Source organism: Hemitrygon akajei, chromosome 4, assembly GCF_048418815.1.
Source record: "Hemitrygon akajei chromosome 4, sHemAka1.3, whole genome shotgun sequence".
Classification (NCBI taxonomy): domain Eukaryota; kingdom Metazoa; phylum Chordata; class Chondrichthyes; order Myliobatiformes; family Dasyatidae; genus Hemitrygon; species Hemitrygon akajei.
In genome coordinates this window covers 56,052,152-56,069,535 of record NC_133127.1, presented here as the reverse complement: position 1 = coordinate 56,069,535, position 17,384 = coordinate 56,052,152, and the positions used below count along the sequence as shown (strand labels likewise).

Genomic DNA, 17,384 nt, shown 5'->3' with positions numbered 1-17,384 from the left:
CTTTCAATTCTTGAGTTTGGTATATTTTCAAGTAATAATCCAAGCCTCTGAATGCTAATCCAGTAATACATTATGTTGATGTATCCCCCGATTGCAATTAATGAAACAAAAATGTGGAAGGGTTGTGGTCTTGTAATATCATGCATATTCAATGGCAGTGGAGAAACAATGGTTAATTCATATTCAATTATAATGAATTGCTGTCTTTGCATTAAGGAAGCACTTTTTAATGACTTTGTTCACTCTATTTTATGCTAATAGTTTGAATGTACACTGAAGAAGTTTGAAATATATTTGTTCACTATCTTCATTTTGACATTTCCATTATTCTGAGAACCAGGCAGGAGATCGGAGGTGCTACAGGCAAACCAAGGGATCTAGAGTGATTTTGCTTCAGGACTCATAATAATGGCTCTTCTGGAAGAATTGTAATTGTAATGGATTGAGTAAGTTATTGTTGGGCTAGGGTTTGTCAAGGGAGTGCCTTTTCTGAATGAAGATAATGTACAGACAACAGTGACATTGGATATTTATGTTTGAAGATGTTGCAACGACTGAATAAATGAAGTTCAGTATCTGTTGAATTTTGCGATAAGGTTCTACCACAGGATCACGTTGTTCGTGAGCTCACCACTGTGCTCAATGCTTCTCTTCAAGAGGCAGCTGTTTTTAAGCAGCCTCAGCTTAGTGGCAGGTGAGGCAGGTACCCAATTCTATGTCTGCACTTTATGTTGGGAATTCATGAATTTTTTTGAATGCATATTGAATGGTTGAAAGAAAAACAGTATTTTAAGTAACTGGAGCAAGCCAGGGATGGTTTAAATTTTATCAATTGCCTTGCAATTGATATTTGATTGACCACTATGTGAGATAGAGAGAATTAAAATGTAACATTTGTACTTGTGTCAGTTGATACGTCTGACTACACTCTAGTATGGGAAATGCTGTAGCAATATCTTTCCCAGGGTCCATTCCTACACAAACAACTCAACATAATGCTCAATGCCCACATCAGATTGTCATGCTAATCTCACCTTTCGATCACGTTCTTGGGTTAGAGCAAGGAGTTACATTGGTGGCCAAAAATCTTGCTCCCCTGGGAAAATGCAAGTCATGATTTTAATTCCATCATATCCAACTAATTAAAAAATTATTTAATGTAATTCCATTCTGAAATTTTATGCATTTTCAATGGGAAAATATGAGGTAAATATATTTCTATATCTGCAATGGCTATATGTATTTTATGATCAATTCCAATAAATGCAGAACGTGCAAAAGGTTAATAGGGTGCACATTTCTACTGAATGTACGTACAAATCTATAAACATAGAATCTGCTAATGCAGTTGAGCAGCATTTTAGAATTTTATCATATTTGTTTCTTATATTAAGGGAAATGTGCATGGAGGGAGTGCAGTGAAGATTCATCATTGTGGGCCCTGGTGTGTTTGCCATGTGAGTGAAGATTGAGTTGTCTTGGACTGTGTTCTCTAGAATGAATGTATTCTTTAGAAGATCTCAAGAGTTGATAGGCTAGACACAGGTAGGATGTTTTGCCCCAGTTAAAGAGTCAAGGACTCGGGACAAGGTTTGAGAATGATGGGTGATTGGGGATGGACAATCACCAATGGAGCAATGCCAACGGTGTTCACATCCCAAGAACATTTTTAAAAAAGGGTTAAAAACCAAAGAAGTACCAGAGCACCATTTGTGATTGTTTCCTTTGAGAATAGGGACTGCTTAGGACTGAGAGGAAGAGATTTTGTTTTTTAGTCAACCAGTAGTGAATCTTTTGGATTTTTTAACCCAGGAAATTTTGGAAGCTTCATTGTTATGGTCACTCAAAATGTACATCAGCAGATTTTTGATATTCAAGAGAATTAATAACTACATGGGCAGTGCAGGAAAATGAAGCTGAGATGGATGATCATGAATGATGGAACAGGTTCAAAGTTTCATATGGTATACTGCTGCCTCTATTTTTTATGTTATGTTCTTAACAGCAGCACTGCACAGCTGGAAAAGGGTTTATCACAAACACTTGTATGTTTAATAAGAGTCTGCTCCAATGCCTGATTTAAGATAGCTGTTTAAGAAAGAGCAATACTAGAGTCATCTGTGTATACTTATTAAAACAATATTTTAATAGTTTAAAGCAGTTTTAAGTGCAAATATACAATTGGCATCTGCAAAAGTGATTAATGTAATTTGTCCATCTGAAAAGTGTCAATAGGTGTTAATTAGTGGAACCTTTCTATTAAAATATTAAGTTGACTTGGGGACTAAATCATTGGGCATCAAGCATCATATTTATTTAAACCAGGACTCTGTGAATTCTAGTAAACTTCCAGCTCTTTTGGGTTTTAGCTTTATGCTGCTTTAGTAACAAGGCTCTTGCTTTGATCTCAATAAATTCAAAGGAAGAGATCATAAGTGCTGCTCTGGATAAATCCCCTTTTCAAATCATTTTTATTTGTTCTTGGTATTCAGGATTCATTTACGATCAGAGAACGTTTAAATTATACCACCTTGAGATTTGTTTGCTCACAGGTAGCCAGAAAGCAAGAAACCTGAAAGAACCCAAATAAAGAAAAAAAAAGACCAACACCCGATAAACAAGAGAAAGGAAGAAAAAATAGAAATCATGGAAACAATTGAAGCGAACAACAGCATTCCGAACTAGAATTGAGGTCACAGGTCCGAACCCTGGCGCTGCCCAGAGTTGGCCCAAGGTTTTGCTTATCATTTCATCATATTAGCGGCACAGGGCACAGCAGTTGGGACAGTCTTCATAGCCCAGTGTCAGAGATGATCGTCACGAATAATGAGTGAAATTGACTCTCACCCTGACCGACGTCCTGTCTTTTCAGTCAGTCTCGGCCGGTGTTTATAGTGACCCAGCAACAGAACAGTGAAAGGCTCTGTGCCCTGGAGACAGGAGTGAACATCGTTGAGAGCGAGCGAAATTGGCAGTCACCTCTGATCTGAACTGGTGTTTAGATTATCTAAGCAGGGTATCATACCTCACGGGGACCCGACTGCTGTGAAGGACTCGAGGCCTAGACCACACCGCCCAGTGACTCGCTCCAGGCCCAGATTTCACCACCCTGTCCGAAGCCAGTCTCAAGTTCTTCAAATCAGTTTGGTGCCAGAGTGATCCAACCTCACACTCAGGCCAGTTGTATGGGCACTAAACCTCCTCTGCCCTGACTTCTCCTTTCAGAGTCCAGAGTGATCGAACTTCACACCTGGGCAGGTTTAACAAGCATCAGAACTTCTCTATCCAGGCCCGGACTTCTCCTTTCAGTGCCCAGAGAGATCCACCCTCGCTCCTGGGCCAGCTGTATGGACATCGGAACTCCGTATTCAACGATTCTGTTACACACCATCTTAGCTTATCCGCTGAACTTGCCTCACCATCACTCTCGCCTTCACTGTTTGAGGTGATAATTTATCAGCATTTACTTCACGAAAGGTATTTTTACTGATGTTTTTGGTCAGATTTCTTAGCTTTTTGATTGCCAGAAGTTTTGCACAGGTTTGGAAATGCTATCTTAACTGGAAGTAACTTGGGATTTTCACAACTTTAGTATTGCAGGTATTTATTGTCTGAAAGCTAAATTGTTCCAGCCTTAAGGAGACAGTTAAGAGTCATATATAGGTGCACTAAGTAAAGATGGCAGATTTCTATACTTACTGGGCATCAGTGATGCAGATAGGCTTTTACAACCATCCGGTAGCTTTCCTGATTGCCATCTCTGATGCTATTTTTTTATTAAAATTCCATATTTATTCAATTATAATAAAACTCTGATAATCTGGCACTATTGGGACCTAGCCGCTGTACCAGCAGATTTTCCAGACCACTGAATATATTATTGCTATTAATACCCCACTACAATTATGATTCACTTTTAAAGGCATAAAACAGTGGGATAATACACATTTCAGTAAACCAGTTGAGTTTAAATGAATGTGAGGAGTACAGCACCAATTAGTTTAAAGGGAATCACGACTCCAGTGAATGTTGGAGACAGGACTCCGGTGAGTGTAGAGGGATTGTGAGGGACAGGACTCCGGTGAGTGTAGAGGGATTGTGAGGGACAGGACTCCGGTGAGTGTAGAGGGAGTGTGGGAGTCAGGACTCCAGTGAGTGTGGAGGGAGTGTGAGGGACAGGACTCCGGTGAGTGTAGAGGGATTGTGAGGGACAGGACTCCGGTGAGTGTAGAGAGATTGTGAGGGACAGGACTCCGGTGAGTGTAAATGGAGTGTGGGAGTCAGGACTCCAGTGAGTGTGGAGGGAGTGTGAGGGACAGGACTCCGGTGAGTGTAGAGGGAGTGTGGGAGTCAGGACTCCAGTGAGTGTGGAGTGAGTGTGAGGGACAGGACTCCAGTGAGTGTGGAGGGAGTGTGAGGGACAGGACTCCGGTGAGTGTAGAGGGATTGTGAGGGACAGGACTCCGGTGAGTGTAGAGAGATTGTGAGGGACAGGACTCCGGTGAGTGTAAATGGAGTGTGGAAGTCAGGACTCCAGTGAGTGTGGAGGGAGTGTGAGGGACAGGACTCCGGTGAGTGTAGAGGGATTGTGAGGGACAGGACTCCGGTGAGTGTAGAGGGAGTGTGGGAGTCAGGACTCCAGTGAGTGTGGAGGGAGTGTGAGGGACAGGACTCCGGTGAGTGTAGAGGGATTGTGAGGGACAGGACTCCGGTGAGTGTAGAGAGATTGTGAGGGACAGGACTCCGGTGAGTGTAAATGGAGTGTGGGAGTCAGGACTCCAGTGAGTGTGGAGGGAGTGTGAGGGACAGGACTCCGGTGAGTGTAGAGGGATTGTGAGGGACAGGACTCCGGTGAGTGTAGAGAGATTGTGAGGGACAGGACTCCGGTGAGTGTAGATGGAGTGTGAGGGACAGGACTCCGGTGAGTGTAGAGGGAGTGTGGGAGTCAGGACTCCAGTGAGTGTGGAGGGAGTGTGAGGGACAGGACTCCGGTGAGTGTAGAGGGATTGTGAGGGACAGGACTCCGGTGAGTGTAGAGAGATTGTGAGGGACAGGACTCCGGTGAGTGTAAATGGAGTGTGGGAGTCAGGACTCCAGTGAGTGTGGAGGGAGTGTGAGGGACAGGACTCCGGTGAGTGTAGAGGGATTGTGAGGGACAGGACTCCGGTGAGTGTAGAGAGATTGTGAGGGACAGGACTCCGGTGAGTGTAGAGGGAGTGTGGGAGTCAGGACTCCAGTGAGTGTGGAGTGAGTGTGAGGGACAGGACTCCAGTGAGTGTGGAGGGAGTGTGAGGGACAGGACTCCGGTGAGTGTAGAGGGATTGTGAGGGACAGGACTCCGGTGAGTGTAGAGAGATTGTGAGGGACAGGACTCCGGTGAGTGTAGATGGAGTGTGAGGGACAGGACTCTGGTGAGTGTAGAGGGAATGTGGGAGTCAGGACTCCAGTGAGTGTGGAGGGAGTGTGAGGGACAGGACTCCGGTGAGTGTAGATGGAGTGTGAGGGACAGGACTCCGGTGAGTGTAGAGGGATTGTGAGGGACAGGACTCCGGTGAGTGTAGAGAGATTGTGAGGGACAGGACTCCGGTGAGTGTAGATGGAGTGTGAGGGACAGGACTCCGGTGAGTGTAGAGGGAGTGTGGGAGTCAGGACTCCAGTGAGTGTGGAGTGAGTGTGAGGGACAGGACTCCAGTGAGTGTGGAGGGAGTGTGAGGGACAGGACTCCGGTGAGTGTAGAGGGATTGTGAGGGACAGGACTCCGGTGAGTGTAGAGAGATTGTGAGGGACAGGACTCCGGTGAGTGTAAATGGAGTGTGGGAGTCAGGACTCCAGTGAGTGTGGAGGGAGTGTGAGGGACAGGACTCCGGTGAGTGTAGAGGGATTGTGAGGGACAGGACTCCGGTGAGTGTAGAGGGAGTGTGAGGGACAGGACTCCGGTGAGTGTAGAGGGATTGTGAGGGACAGGACTCCGGTGAGTGTAGAGAGATTGTGAGGGACAGGACTCCGGTGAGTGTAAATGGAGTGTGGGAGTCAGGACTCCAGTGAGTGTGGAGGGAGTGTGAGGGACAGGACTCCGGTGAGTGTAGAGGGATTGTGAGGGACAGGACTCCGGTGAGTGTAGAGAGATTGTGAGGGACAGGACTCCGGTGAGTGTAGAGGGAGTGTGAGGGACAGGACTCTGGTGAGTGTAGAGGGAATGTGGGAGTCAGGACTCCAGTGAGTGTGGAGGGAGTGTGAGGGACAGGACTCCGGTGAGTGTCGATGGAGTGTGAGGGACAGGACTCCGGTGAGTGTAGAGGGATTGTGAGGGACAGGACTCCGGTGAGTGTAGAGAGATTGTGAGGGACAGGACTCCGGTGAGTGTAGATGGAGTGTGAGGGACAGGACTCCGGTGAGTGTAGAGGGAGTGTGGGAGTCAGGACTCCAGTGAGTGTGGAGTGAGTGTGAGGGACAGGACTCCAGTGAGTGTGGAGGGAGTGTGAGGGACAGGACTCCGGTGAGTGTAGAGGGATTGTGAGGGACAGGACTCCGGTGAGTGTAGAGAGATTGTGAGGGACAGGACTCCGGTGAGTGTAAATGGAGTGTGGGAGTCAGGACTCCAGTGAGTGTGGAGGGAGTGTGAGGGACAGGACTCCGGTGAGTGTAGAGGGATTGTGAGGGACAGGACTCCGGTGAGTGTAGAGGGAGTGTGGGAGTCAGGACTCCAGTGAGTGTGGAGGGAGTGTGAGGGACAGGACTCCGGTGAGTGTAGAGGGATTGTGAGGGACAGGACTCCGGTGAGTGTAGAGAGATTGTGAGGGACAGGACTCCGGTGAGTGTAGATGGAGTGTGAGGGACAGGACTCTGGTGAGTGTAGAGGGAATGTGGGAGTCAGGACTCCAGTGAGTGTGGAGGGAGTGTGAGGGACAGGACTCCGGTGAGTGTAGATGGAGTGTGAGGGACAGGACTCCGGTGAGTGTAGAGGGATTGTGAGGGACAGGACTCCGGTGAGTGTAGAGAGATTGTGAGGGACAGGACTCCGGTGAGTGTAGATGGAGTGTGAGGGACAGGACTCCGGTGAGTGTAGAGGGAGTGTGGGAGTCAGGACTCCAGTGAGTGTGGAGTGAGTGTGAGGGACAGGACTCCAGTGAGTGTGGATGGAGTGTGAGGGACAGGACTCCGGTGAGTGTAGAGGGATTGTGAGGGACAGGACTCCGGTGAGTGTAGAGATATTGTGAGGGACAGGACTCCGGTGAGTGTAAATGGAGTGTGGGAGTCAGGACTCCAGTGAGTGTGGAGGGAGTGTGAGGGACAGGACTCCGGTGAGTGTAGAGGGATTGTGAGGGACAGGACTCCGGTGAGTGTAGAGGGAGTGTGGGAGTCAGGACTCCAGTGAGTGTGGAGGGAGTGTGAGGGACAGGACTCCGGTGAGTGTAGAGGGATTGTGAGGGACAGGACTCCGGTGAGTGTAGAGAGATTGTGAGGGACAGGACTCCGGTGAGTGTAAATGGAGTGTGGGAGTCAGGACTCCAGTGAGTGTGGAGGGAGTGTGAGGGACAGGACTCTGGTGAGTGTAGAGGGATTGTGAGGGACAGGACTCCGGTGAGTGTAGAGAGATTGTGAGGGACAGGACTCCGGTGAGTGTAGATGGAGTGTGAGGGACAGGACTCCGGTGAGTGTAGAGGGAGTGTGGGAGTCAGGACTCCAGTGAGTGTGAGGGACAGGACTCCAGTGAGTGTGGAGGGAGTGTGAGGGACAGGACTCCGGTGAGTGTAGAGGGATTGTGAGGGACAGGACTCCGGTGAGTGTAGAGAGATTGTGAGGGACAGGACTCCGGTGAGTGTAAATGGAGTGTGGGAGTCAGGACTCCAGTGAGTGTGGAGGGAGTGTGAGGGACAGGACTCCGGTGAGTGTAGAGGGATTGTGAGGGACAGGACTCCGGTGAGTGTAGAGAGATTGTGAGGGACAGGACTCCGGTGAGTGTAGATGGAGTGTGAGGGACAGGACTCTGGTGAGTGTAGAGGGAATGTGGGAGTCAGGACTCCAGTGAGTGTGGAGGGAGTGTGAGGGACAGGACTCCGGTGAGTGTCGATGGAGTGTGAGGGACAGGACTCCGGTGAGTGTAGAGGGATTGTGAGGGACAGGACTCCGGTGAGTGTAGAGAGATTGTGAGGGACAGGACTCCGGTGAGTGTAGATGGAGTGTGAGGGACAGGACTCCGGTGAGTGTAGAGGGAATGTGGGAGTCAGGACTCCAGTGAGTGTGGAGTGAGTGTGAGGGACAGGACTCCAGTGAGTGTGGAGGGAGTGTGAGGGACAGGACTCCGGTGAGTGTAGAGGGATTGTGAGGGACAGGACTCCGGTGAGTGTAGAGAGATTGTGAGGGACAGGACTCCGGTGAGTGTAAATGGAGTGTGGGAGTCAGGACTCCAGTGAGTGTGGACGGAGTGTGAGGGACAGGACTCCGGTGAGTGTAGAGGGATTGTGAGGGACAGGACTCCGGTGAGTGTAGAGGGAGTGTGGGAGTCAGGACTCCAGTGAGTGTGGAGGGAGTGTGAGGGACAGGACTCCGGTGAGTGTAGAGGGATTGTGAGGGACAGGACTCCGGTGAGTGTAGAGAGATTGTGAGGGACAGGACTCCGGTGAGTGTAAATGGAGTGTGGGAGTCAGGACTCCAGTGAGTGTGGAGGGAGTGTGAGGGACAGGACTCTGGTGAGTGTAGAGGGATTGTGAGGGACAGGACTCCGGTGAGTGTAGAGAGATTGTGAGGGACAGGACTCCGGTGAGTGTAGATGGAGTGTGAGGGACAGGACTCCGGTGAGTGTAGAGGGAGTGTGGGAGTCAGGACTCCAGTGAGTGTGAGGGACAGGACTCCAGTGAGTGTGGAGGGAGTGTGAGGGACAGGACTCCGGTGAGTGTAGAGGGATTGTGAGGGACAGGACTCCGGTGAGTGTAGAGAGATTGTGAGGGACAGGACTCCGGTGAGTGTAAATGGAGTGTGGGAGTCAGGACTCCAGTGAGTGTGGAGGGAGTGTGAGGGACAGGACTCCGGTGAGTGTAGAGGGATTGTGAGGGACAGGACTCCGGTGAGTGTAGAGAGATTGTGAGGGACAGGACTCCGGTGAGTGTAGAGGGAGTGTGGGAGTCAGGACTCCAGTGAGTGTGGAGTGAGTGTGAGGGACAGGACTCCAGTGAGTGTAAGTGTACAATTAGGTACACAGATTCCTTAAGATTAAAGCAGGCTGAGGAACAGGCCCTGTTAGTTTAAATGGAGCACTGAAACAGGACATTATGTGGAGAGAGCATGGGAATTGGGCTTCCGGTGAGTTTAAAGGGGATGGGGGAAAGTGAAACAACAAATGAGACCCTGGAGGAACTTAGTGGGCCAGGCAGCATCTATGGAGGGAAAGAGATAGGCAAAGTTTTGAGTCAGTTGGGGCCAGATGAAGGGTTTCAACCTGGAACACCATCTGTCTGTTTCCCTCCACAGATATGCCTGACCAGCTGAGTTCATCCAACATCCTGTTTGTTGTTCCAGATTCCAGCATCTGCAGTTTCCTCTGTCTCCACGTAGGAAACTGTGCCCTGGCGAACCAAAAGCCCCCAGTACCTCTGAGCAATGAAATGGAACACTTTAAATTTTGTGATCAGCATTATGGTCATTTTCAGCACATGCTGTGTAAAGGGCCTTTTACTGTGCCACTTGAGTGTACACTTCATAAGCGTTTCTTCTGTCCTTAATTATTTTACATTTCCCACTGTGTTACTAAGGTGACTGTGGTGAATGGATTAAGAAAAGATTTTTGTTGGAGGGTCTGCTTCTATTATGTACAGATGCATTCCAGTTTGTTATTGGAGGGAAGGGAAGGCATTGTCTGTCCTCTGAGAGAGACTTTCTGACAGGCAAAGCACCCGGTAAGTGGAGGGCAGGAATGGTGCTACCTGTTTTGAAGGATGGCTGCTGAGACAGGCCAGGTATTTACAGGCCTTTGAGGTTTTCAAAATTTTAAAGTTCAAAGTAAAACTTACTATCAATGTATTCATATGGTACAACCCTGAGGTTCTTTTTCGGCCGGTATACTTAGCAAATCTATATAACAGTAACTGTAAACAGGATCAAACTATGCAAGATATAAGTGTAGATATAAGTACAGTCCCTATAAAAGTATTCAACCTCTTGGAAGTTTTCATGTTTTACTGTTTTACAACATTGAATAACAGTGGATTTAATCTGGCTTTTTATTTACACTGATCAACAGAAAAAGACTCTTTCGTGTCAAAGTGAAAACAAATCTTTTCAAAGTGATCGAACTTAGTTACAATTAAAATACAAAAATTAATTGATTGCATAAGTATTCACCCCCTTCAAGTCAGTTTTTAGTAGATACATCTTTGGTAGCAATTACAGCCTTCAGTCTGTGTGGAAAAGTCTCCATCAGCTTTGAACATCAGGACTCTGCAATTTTTCTCCATTCTTCTTTACAAAACTGCTCAGGCTCTGTCAGATTGCATGGGGATCATGAGCGAACAACACTTTTCAAGTCCAGTCTCAAATTCTCAGTTGAATTGAGGTCTGGACTCTGACTTGGCCACTCCAGGATATTAACTTTGTTGTTTTTAAACCAATCCTGTGTAGCTTTGTCTCTGTGTTTGGGGTCATTGTCTTGCTGGAAAACAAATCTTCTCTCAAGTCACAGTTTTCTTGTAGACTGCATCAGGTTTTCCTCTAGGATTTTATTGTATTTTGCTGCATTCATTTTACCCTCTACCTTCACAAGCCTTCCAGGGCCTGCTGCAGTGAAGCATCCCACAGCATGATGCAGCCAGCAACATGCTTCATGGTGAGGATGGTGTGTTTTTGATGATGAGCATTGTTTGGTTTACGCCAAACATAGTGTTTAGTCTGACGGCCAATAAGCTCAATTTTGTTTTCATCAGACCATGGAACCTTCTTCCAGCTGACTTCAGAGTCTCCTTCCCACGTGCCTTCTGGCAAACTCTAGCCAAGATTTCATGTGAGTTTTTTCAACAATGGCTGTCTCTTTGCCACTCTCCCTTAAAGCTGTGACTGGTGAAGCACCCGGGCAACAGTTGTTGTACGCACAGTCTCTCCCATCTCAGCCACTGAAGCTTGTAACTCCTCCAGAGTTGTCATAGGTCTCTTGGTGGCCTCCCTCACTAGACCCCTTCTTGCATTGTCACTCAGTTTTTGAGGACAGCCTGCTCTATGCAGATTTACATCTGTGCCATATTCTTTCCATTTCTTGATAATTGACTTGTATTCTTGATAATTGTATTCCAAGAATATTCAGTCACTTAGAAATTTTCTTGTAGCCATCTCCTGACCTGCGCTTTTCAATAAAATTTTTGCAGAGTTGCTTCGAGTGTTCTTTGGTCTTCATGGTGTAGTTTTTGCTAGGATACTGACTCATCAGCAATCGGACCTTCTGGATACAGGTGTATTTTTACTATATTCAATTGAACCACCTTGACTGCCTGCGGTGATCTCCATTTAATTAATTATGTGACTTTTAAAACCAACTGGCTGCACCAGTAATGATTTGGTATGTCATATTAAAGGGGCTGAACAATTATGTCATCAATTATTTGCATTTTATACTTGTAATTAATTTAGATCACTTTGTAGAGATCTGTTTTCACTTTGATACACAGGAGTCTTTTTCTGTTGATCAGTGTCAGAAAGAGCCAAATTAAATCCACTGTGATTCAATGTTGTCAAACAATAAAGCAGGAAAACTTCCAAGAGGTGGTGAATACTTTTTATAGGCACTATATATTGCAATAAGTAATGAGCATGAACTAACAAGAGTCCTTAAGGTGAGACCATTAGTTGTGGAAACACCAGAAGTAGAATGTAATTATTGTAGCGGTGTGCTACACGCAGCGCTGAAATAACGACACAGAGTCGGTGAGCTGCAGTTGCAAAAAGAGATTTATTCAAACTTCGCGGCCTCGCTTTAAAGCCTTCCTGATCCCGCCCTCCCCGGGCGGGAATGCTGTAGGGGGCACGTATTCACAGTCCCATCCCACACACGGGCTTTTCCCCTTGCTGGTGAAGCAGGCTTGGCGCCCTCTTTGGGACCGGCCTCAATGCTGGCGCGCGCCACTTTGTGAGCCGGTTTGAGTGCGCTGGGAAGTGGGTCGCCACATAACCCCCCCACAGAACCGGCGATACACCCCCCAATGTCCACAGTCTGGGTCGGACTCTGTTTGGGAGGTCTGCTTCTGCGCCGCAGTGCCTGAATCTTGACCGGCTGCGCCAAGTCCACATAGGCCGGTTTGAGTTGGTCCACCGTGAAAACCTCCTCTCTCCCCCCAACGTCCAGCACGAACGTGGACCCGTTGTTTCTGATCACTGTAAACGGCCCCTCGTAGGGCCACTGCAGCGGTGCCCGATGTCCGCCCCGTTCTACAAAAACGAACTTACAGTTTAGCAGGTCTTTGGGTACACAGGTCGGGTTCTGCCCATGCTGTGAAGTGGGTATGGGAGCCAGGTTACTGAGCCTCTCGCGTAGTCTGCCCAGGACTGCTGCGGGTTCTTCCTCTTGCCCCCTTGGGGCTGGTATGAACTCCCCTGGGACGGCCAGGGGTGCGCCATACAGCAACTCGGCCAACGAGGCGTGCAGATCTTCTTTGGGCGCCGTGCGGATTCCGAGTAGGACCCAGGGAAGCTCGTCCACCCAGTTAGGCCCTTTGAGGCGGGCCATGAGAGCCGACTTCAGGTGACGGTTTGATTATGTTGGGTCGGGGGAAATGGCGGACCGCGTCTACCTTGGCGGGCAGAAGGGTTGCCCCGTCTTTAGTAATCCTGTGGCCCAGGAATTCGATGATGTCGAGCTCGAACTGGCATTTGGCCGGGTTGATTGCTAGGCCGTATTCACTCAGTCGGGCGTAGAGTTGACGGAGGTGGGACAGATGCTCCTGACGACTGCTGCTGGCTATGAGGATGTTGTCCAAGTAGATGAAAGCGAAGTCCAGGTCGCGTCCCACCACGTCCATTAACCGCTGAAACGTCTGTGCGACATTCTTTAGGCTGAACGGCATGCGGAGGAACTCGAAAAGGCCGAAAGGGGTGATGAGTGCTGTTTTGGGGACGTCGTCTGGATGCATCGGGATTTGATGGTATCCCCAGACGAGGTCTACCTTGGAGAAGATCCGTGCGCCCGTGCAGGTTTGCTGCAAAGTCCTGAATGTGCGGCACAGGGTAGCGGTCTGGTGTTGTAGCCTCGTTCAGCCTGCGGTAGTCGCCGCATGGTCTCCAGCCCCCTGTTGGTTTGGGCACCATGTGCAGGGGGGAGGCCCATGGGCTGTCGGACCTCCGTATGATCCCCAATTCCTCCATCCTCTTGAACTCCTCCTTCGCCAGTCGGAGCTTGTCCGGGGGAAGCCTTCGAGCACGGGCGTGGAGGGGTGGTCCTTGTGTTGGGATGTGGTGCTCTATGCCGTGTCTGGGCATGACTGCTGTGAACTGTGGCACCAGAACCAATGGGAAATCCACCAGGACTCTGGTGAAGTCGTTGTCGGACAGCGTGATGGAGTCTAGGTGTGGGGCTGGCAACTGGGCTTCACCCAGGGAGAACGTTTGAAAGGTCTCGGCGTGGACCAGTCTTTTCCTTGGCAGGTCGACCAGTAGGCTGTGAGCTCGCAAAAAATCCGCGCCCAGGAGCGGTTGGGCTACGGTGGCCAGTGTGAAGTCCCACGTGAACCGGCTGGAGCCAAACTGTAGCCGCACCGTACGGGTGCCGTAGGTCCTTACTGTGCTGCCGTTCACAGCCCTCAGGGGGGGACCCGGTGCCCTGTTGCAGGTGTCGTAACTCGTCGGAGGTAAGATGCTGATCTCGGCTCCGGTGTCGACCAAAAAGCGGCGTCCCGACCGCTTGTCCCACACATACAGGAGGCTATCCCGATGGCCATCCACCGTAGCCATCAGCAGCGGCTGGCCCTGGTGTTTCCCGGGATTTTGCAGGGCGGGCTACAGCAGCGGGCTTCTGTGCCCCATCGCTAGTGGTAGAAGCACCATTTTTTGTTGGCCTCCTCACCCCTGCCTCTGGGGTTAGCAGGCTCTGCGGCTGGGCCTGGTCTGGTTTGCTGCTGGGAGTGTGGCCTGGTGATCTGTGCGACGGATGCCCCACTCACCTTCTTGGCTTTCCACAGCAAGTCCGCCTGGGCTGCCACCTTCCAGGGGTCGCTGAAATCCACGTTGGACAGCAGCAGGCGGATGTCCTCGGGCAGCTGCTCCAGGAATGCCTGCTCAAACATGAGGCAGGGCTTGTGTCCTCCGGCCAGGGAGAGCATCTCGTTCATCAAAGCCGACGGTGGCCTGTCCCCCAAACCATCCAGGTGCAGTAAGCGGGCAGCTCGCTCGCGCCGTGAGAGTCCAAAAGTCCTTATGAGCAAGGCTTTGAATTCTGTGTATTTGCCGTCCGCTGGGGGCGACTGTATGAACTCAACCTGGGCCGCTGTTTTCTGGTCGAGGGAGCTCACCACGTAGTAGTAACGTGTGGCATCCGAGGTTATCTGCTGAATGTGGAATTGGGCTTCTGCTTGCTGGAACCATAGGTGAGGTCGCAGCGTCCAGAAGCTTGGCAGTTTTAACGAAACTGCATGAACAGATGTGGCGTTGTTCATCTTCGGCCCAAATATCATTTGGGCTGTCGGGGTCACCAATCGTAGCGGTGTGCTACACGCAGCGCTGAAATAACGACACGGAGTCAGTGAGCTGCAGTTGCAAAAAGAGATTTATTCAAACTTTGCGGCTCACTTTAAAGCCTTCCTGATCCCGCCCTCCCCGGGCAGGAATGCTGTAGGGGACGCGTATTCACAGTCCCGTCCCGCGCGCGGGCTTTTCCCATTGCTGGTGAAGCAGACTTGGCGCCCTCTTTCGGACCTGCCTCAATTCCGGCGCGCGCCGCATTGTGAACCGGTTCGAGTGCGCTGGGAAGTGGGTCGCCACATTATCCCTTTTTGTTCAAGAGCCTGACTGTTGAAGGGTAGTAACTGTTCTTGAACCAGCATCTGGTGATGCAAGTCCTGAGATACTTGACCCTTCTATCTCATGGCAGCAGTGAGAAGAGTGCATGGCCTGGGATGTCAGGATCTTTGATGATGGATGCTGCTTTTCTATGGCAACGTTTCACTTAGATGTGCTAAATTGTTGGAAGATTTTTACCTGTGATGTACTGGGCTGAATCTTTTACGTTTGGTAGGATTTAATCACTGGTAAGGAATTTCACGTTGGGAGCACGACTTTTCACATAACACGTTTATGAATGATGAAACTGATCACCTTGTGGCCAAGTTTGCTGATGGAAAAATGGTATTACAGAGGCAGGGAGTTTGTAGAAGTACTGGAACACACATGGATGGAATACAGCAAATGGAAGAGTGGGATTATGCATTTTTGTTGGGAGAGACTATTTTCCAAATGTGGAGAATATCCAGAATTCAGACATACAAAGGGACTTGGATTTCTTCAAGGTTAACTTGCAGGTTGAGTAAGTAGTAAGGAAGACAAATGCAGTGTTCACATTAATTATGAGAGGACTAGACTATAAAAGCAAGAATGTGCTGCAGAGGCTGTATAAGGCTCTGATCAGACTACATTTGGAATGTTGTGAGCAACTCTGGGCTTCTTTTCTAGGGAAGAATGCTGGCCCTGGAGAGGGTCCAGAGTAGATTCACGTGGACGATCTCTGGAATGAAAGACTTAACACATGAGGAGTATTTGATTTCTCTTGCTTCATGATGATCTCATTGTAGTGCACAGACAGAGTTCAAAAAAATGATGCTGAGGAAGGGAGGTTTCATTGAAAATGATCAGATTCTGAGAGACCTGTATGGAGTGGTTGTGGTCAGGATGTTTTTATGAGAAGTAGAGTCTCGTAGTACGGCCTCAGAAAATAGGGATGTCTTTTTAAAACTGAGATGAGGAGCAGTTTCTTCAGACGGAGGGTGGTGGATCTGTAGAATTTATTGCTGCAGAGGACTGTGACAGTCAAGTTATATTTAAGGCAGAGATTGAAAAGTTCTTGACAGGTAACATGGATAAGGGTTCGAGGGAGAAACTAGGAGGATGGCATTGGAAAAAAAAAATCACCCATGAATGAATGGCAAAGCAGATTCAATGGACTGAATGGAATGGTCTAGTTCTGTTTCAAAATCTTATGGTATTGTAGCCTTAATGGGAAAAAATCCAAAGAGCAGGATTAATCTATCCTTAGAAAGATAAAGAGTAATGAAAGATAACAAATAATGTTTCATTAGGGGAAGACCTTGTATGACTAATATTGATTGATTAATTTAAAAGGTAACAAAATATACTGAGAAGGCAATGCATTTGATGTACTCCACATTGATTTAAGTAGGGTTTGACAAGGTTTCACATGGAAGATGGGTCCAAAAGATTTAGGACTGGTATTAATTAGTTCAAAGTTGGCTTGCTGATAGGAAACAGAGGATGATGGTGAAGAGCTCTTTCTATTTGGAAATACAGTATGGTAACAGGCCCTTCTAGCCCAGCGATCCCACACCACCCTATCACACCAATGTGACCAATTGTTTTTTGTGACTGTAAGCCTATCACAAATGGTGTCCTAAAAGGATAGGTTCTACAACCATTACACTTAAATAATTCACAATTTAGATGTGAATGTAGGATGGTTATTAAGTTTGCAAATTATCTGAAAATAGATAGCGTAGTTGATAATAAGGAGATTTAAGTTATTGGACCACTTTGAAGAGTTGGTAAAATGGGCAGATGGAATTTAATCCAGATATGTGAGGCAATGCATTTTGGGTGGGCATGCACGATGAATGGCAGGTCTTGGGGAGTATCGATGAAGAAATGGAGTTTGGAGTGCAAGTCCAAGGATTTCTGAAAGTGGCAGCATAGATTGATAAAGCTTACTTGTGTTCATTGGCCATGGTACAACCTAAGATCAGAGAAGTTATGTTGCAGCCTTATGAGACAGTTGTGAGGCCACAGCATGTATTTCTGATCAGCACTCAATGGGATGAGCATGATTGCACTGAAGAGTGAGCAGAAGAGATTCAACAGAATGTTGTCAGGGCTGGAGCTTTTATGTTATGAGGAAAGGCTTTTATGGGGAGAAGAAAGGAGGTTGAGGAGGGATCTGCTGAAGGTACTTCACAGCTAAAATGTATAAGAGACAATTAGAAAGCCTCTTACTCATGACAAGGGCATTGAGCATATTAATAAATCCCATCTCCCAATGCATACAGATGCTGCTCTTTGCTTTTGCATCCATCATTTGTCGACCTACAATATCTGCAAGTCAGGGTTCCCATCTGACATTAGTTTGCCAAACTAACCCTTATTCCTACATTAGCAGTCACATTCACAAACACGGGCCACAGCTTGCACTC

The 17,384-nt window shown here is 48.2% G+C and overlaps 1 protein-coding gene across 5 annotated transcripts in view; it reads left to right on the top strand.

Moving 5' to 3' along the window:
• Positions 1–17,384, top strand: part of LOC140726365 (janus kinase and microtubule-interacting protein 1-like) — a 395,420-nt gene that overhangs the window by 270,987 nt on the left and 107,049 nt on the right. The gene's annotated exons all lie outside the window — the stretch shown is intronic.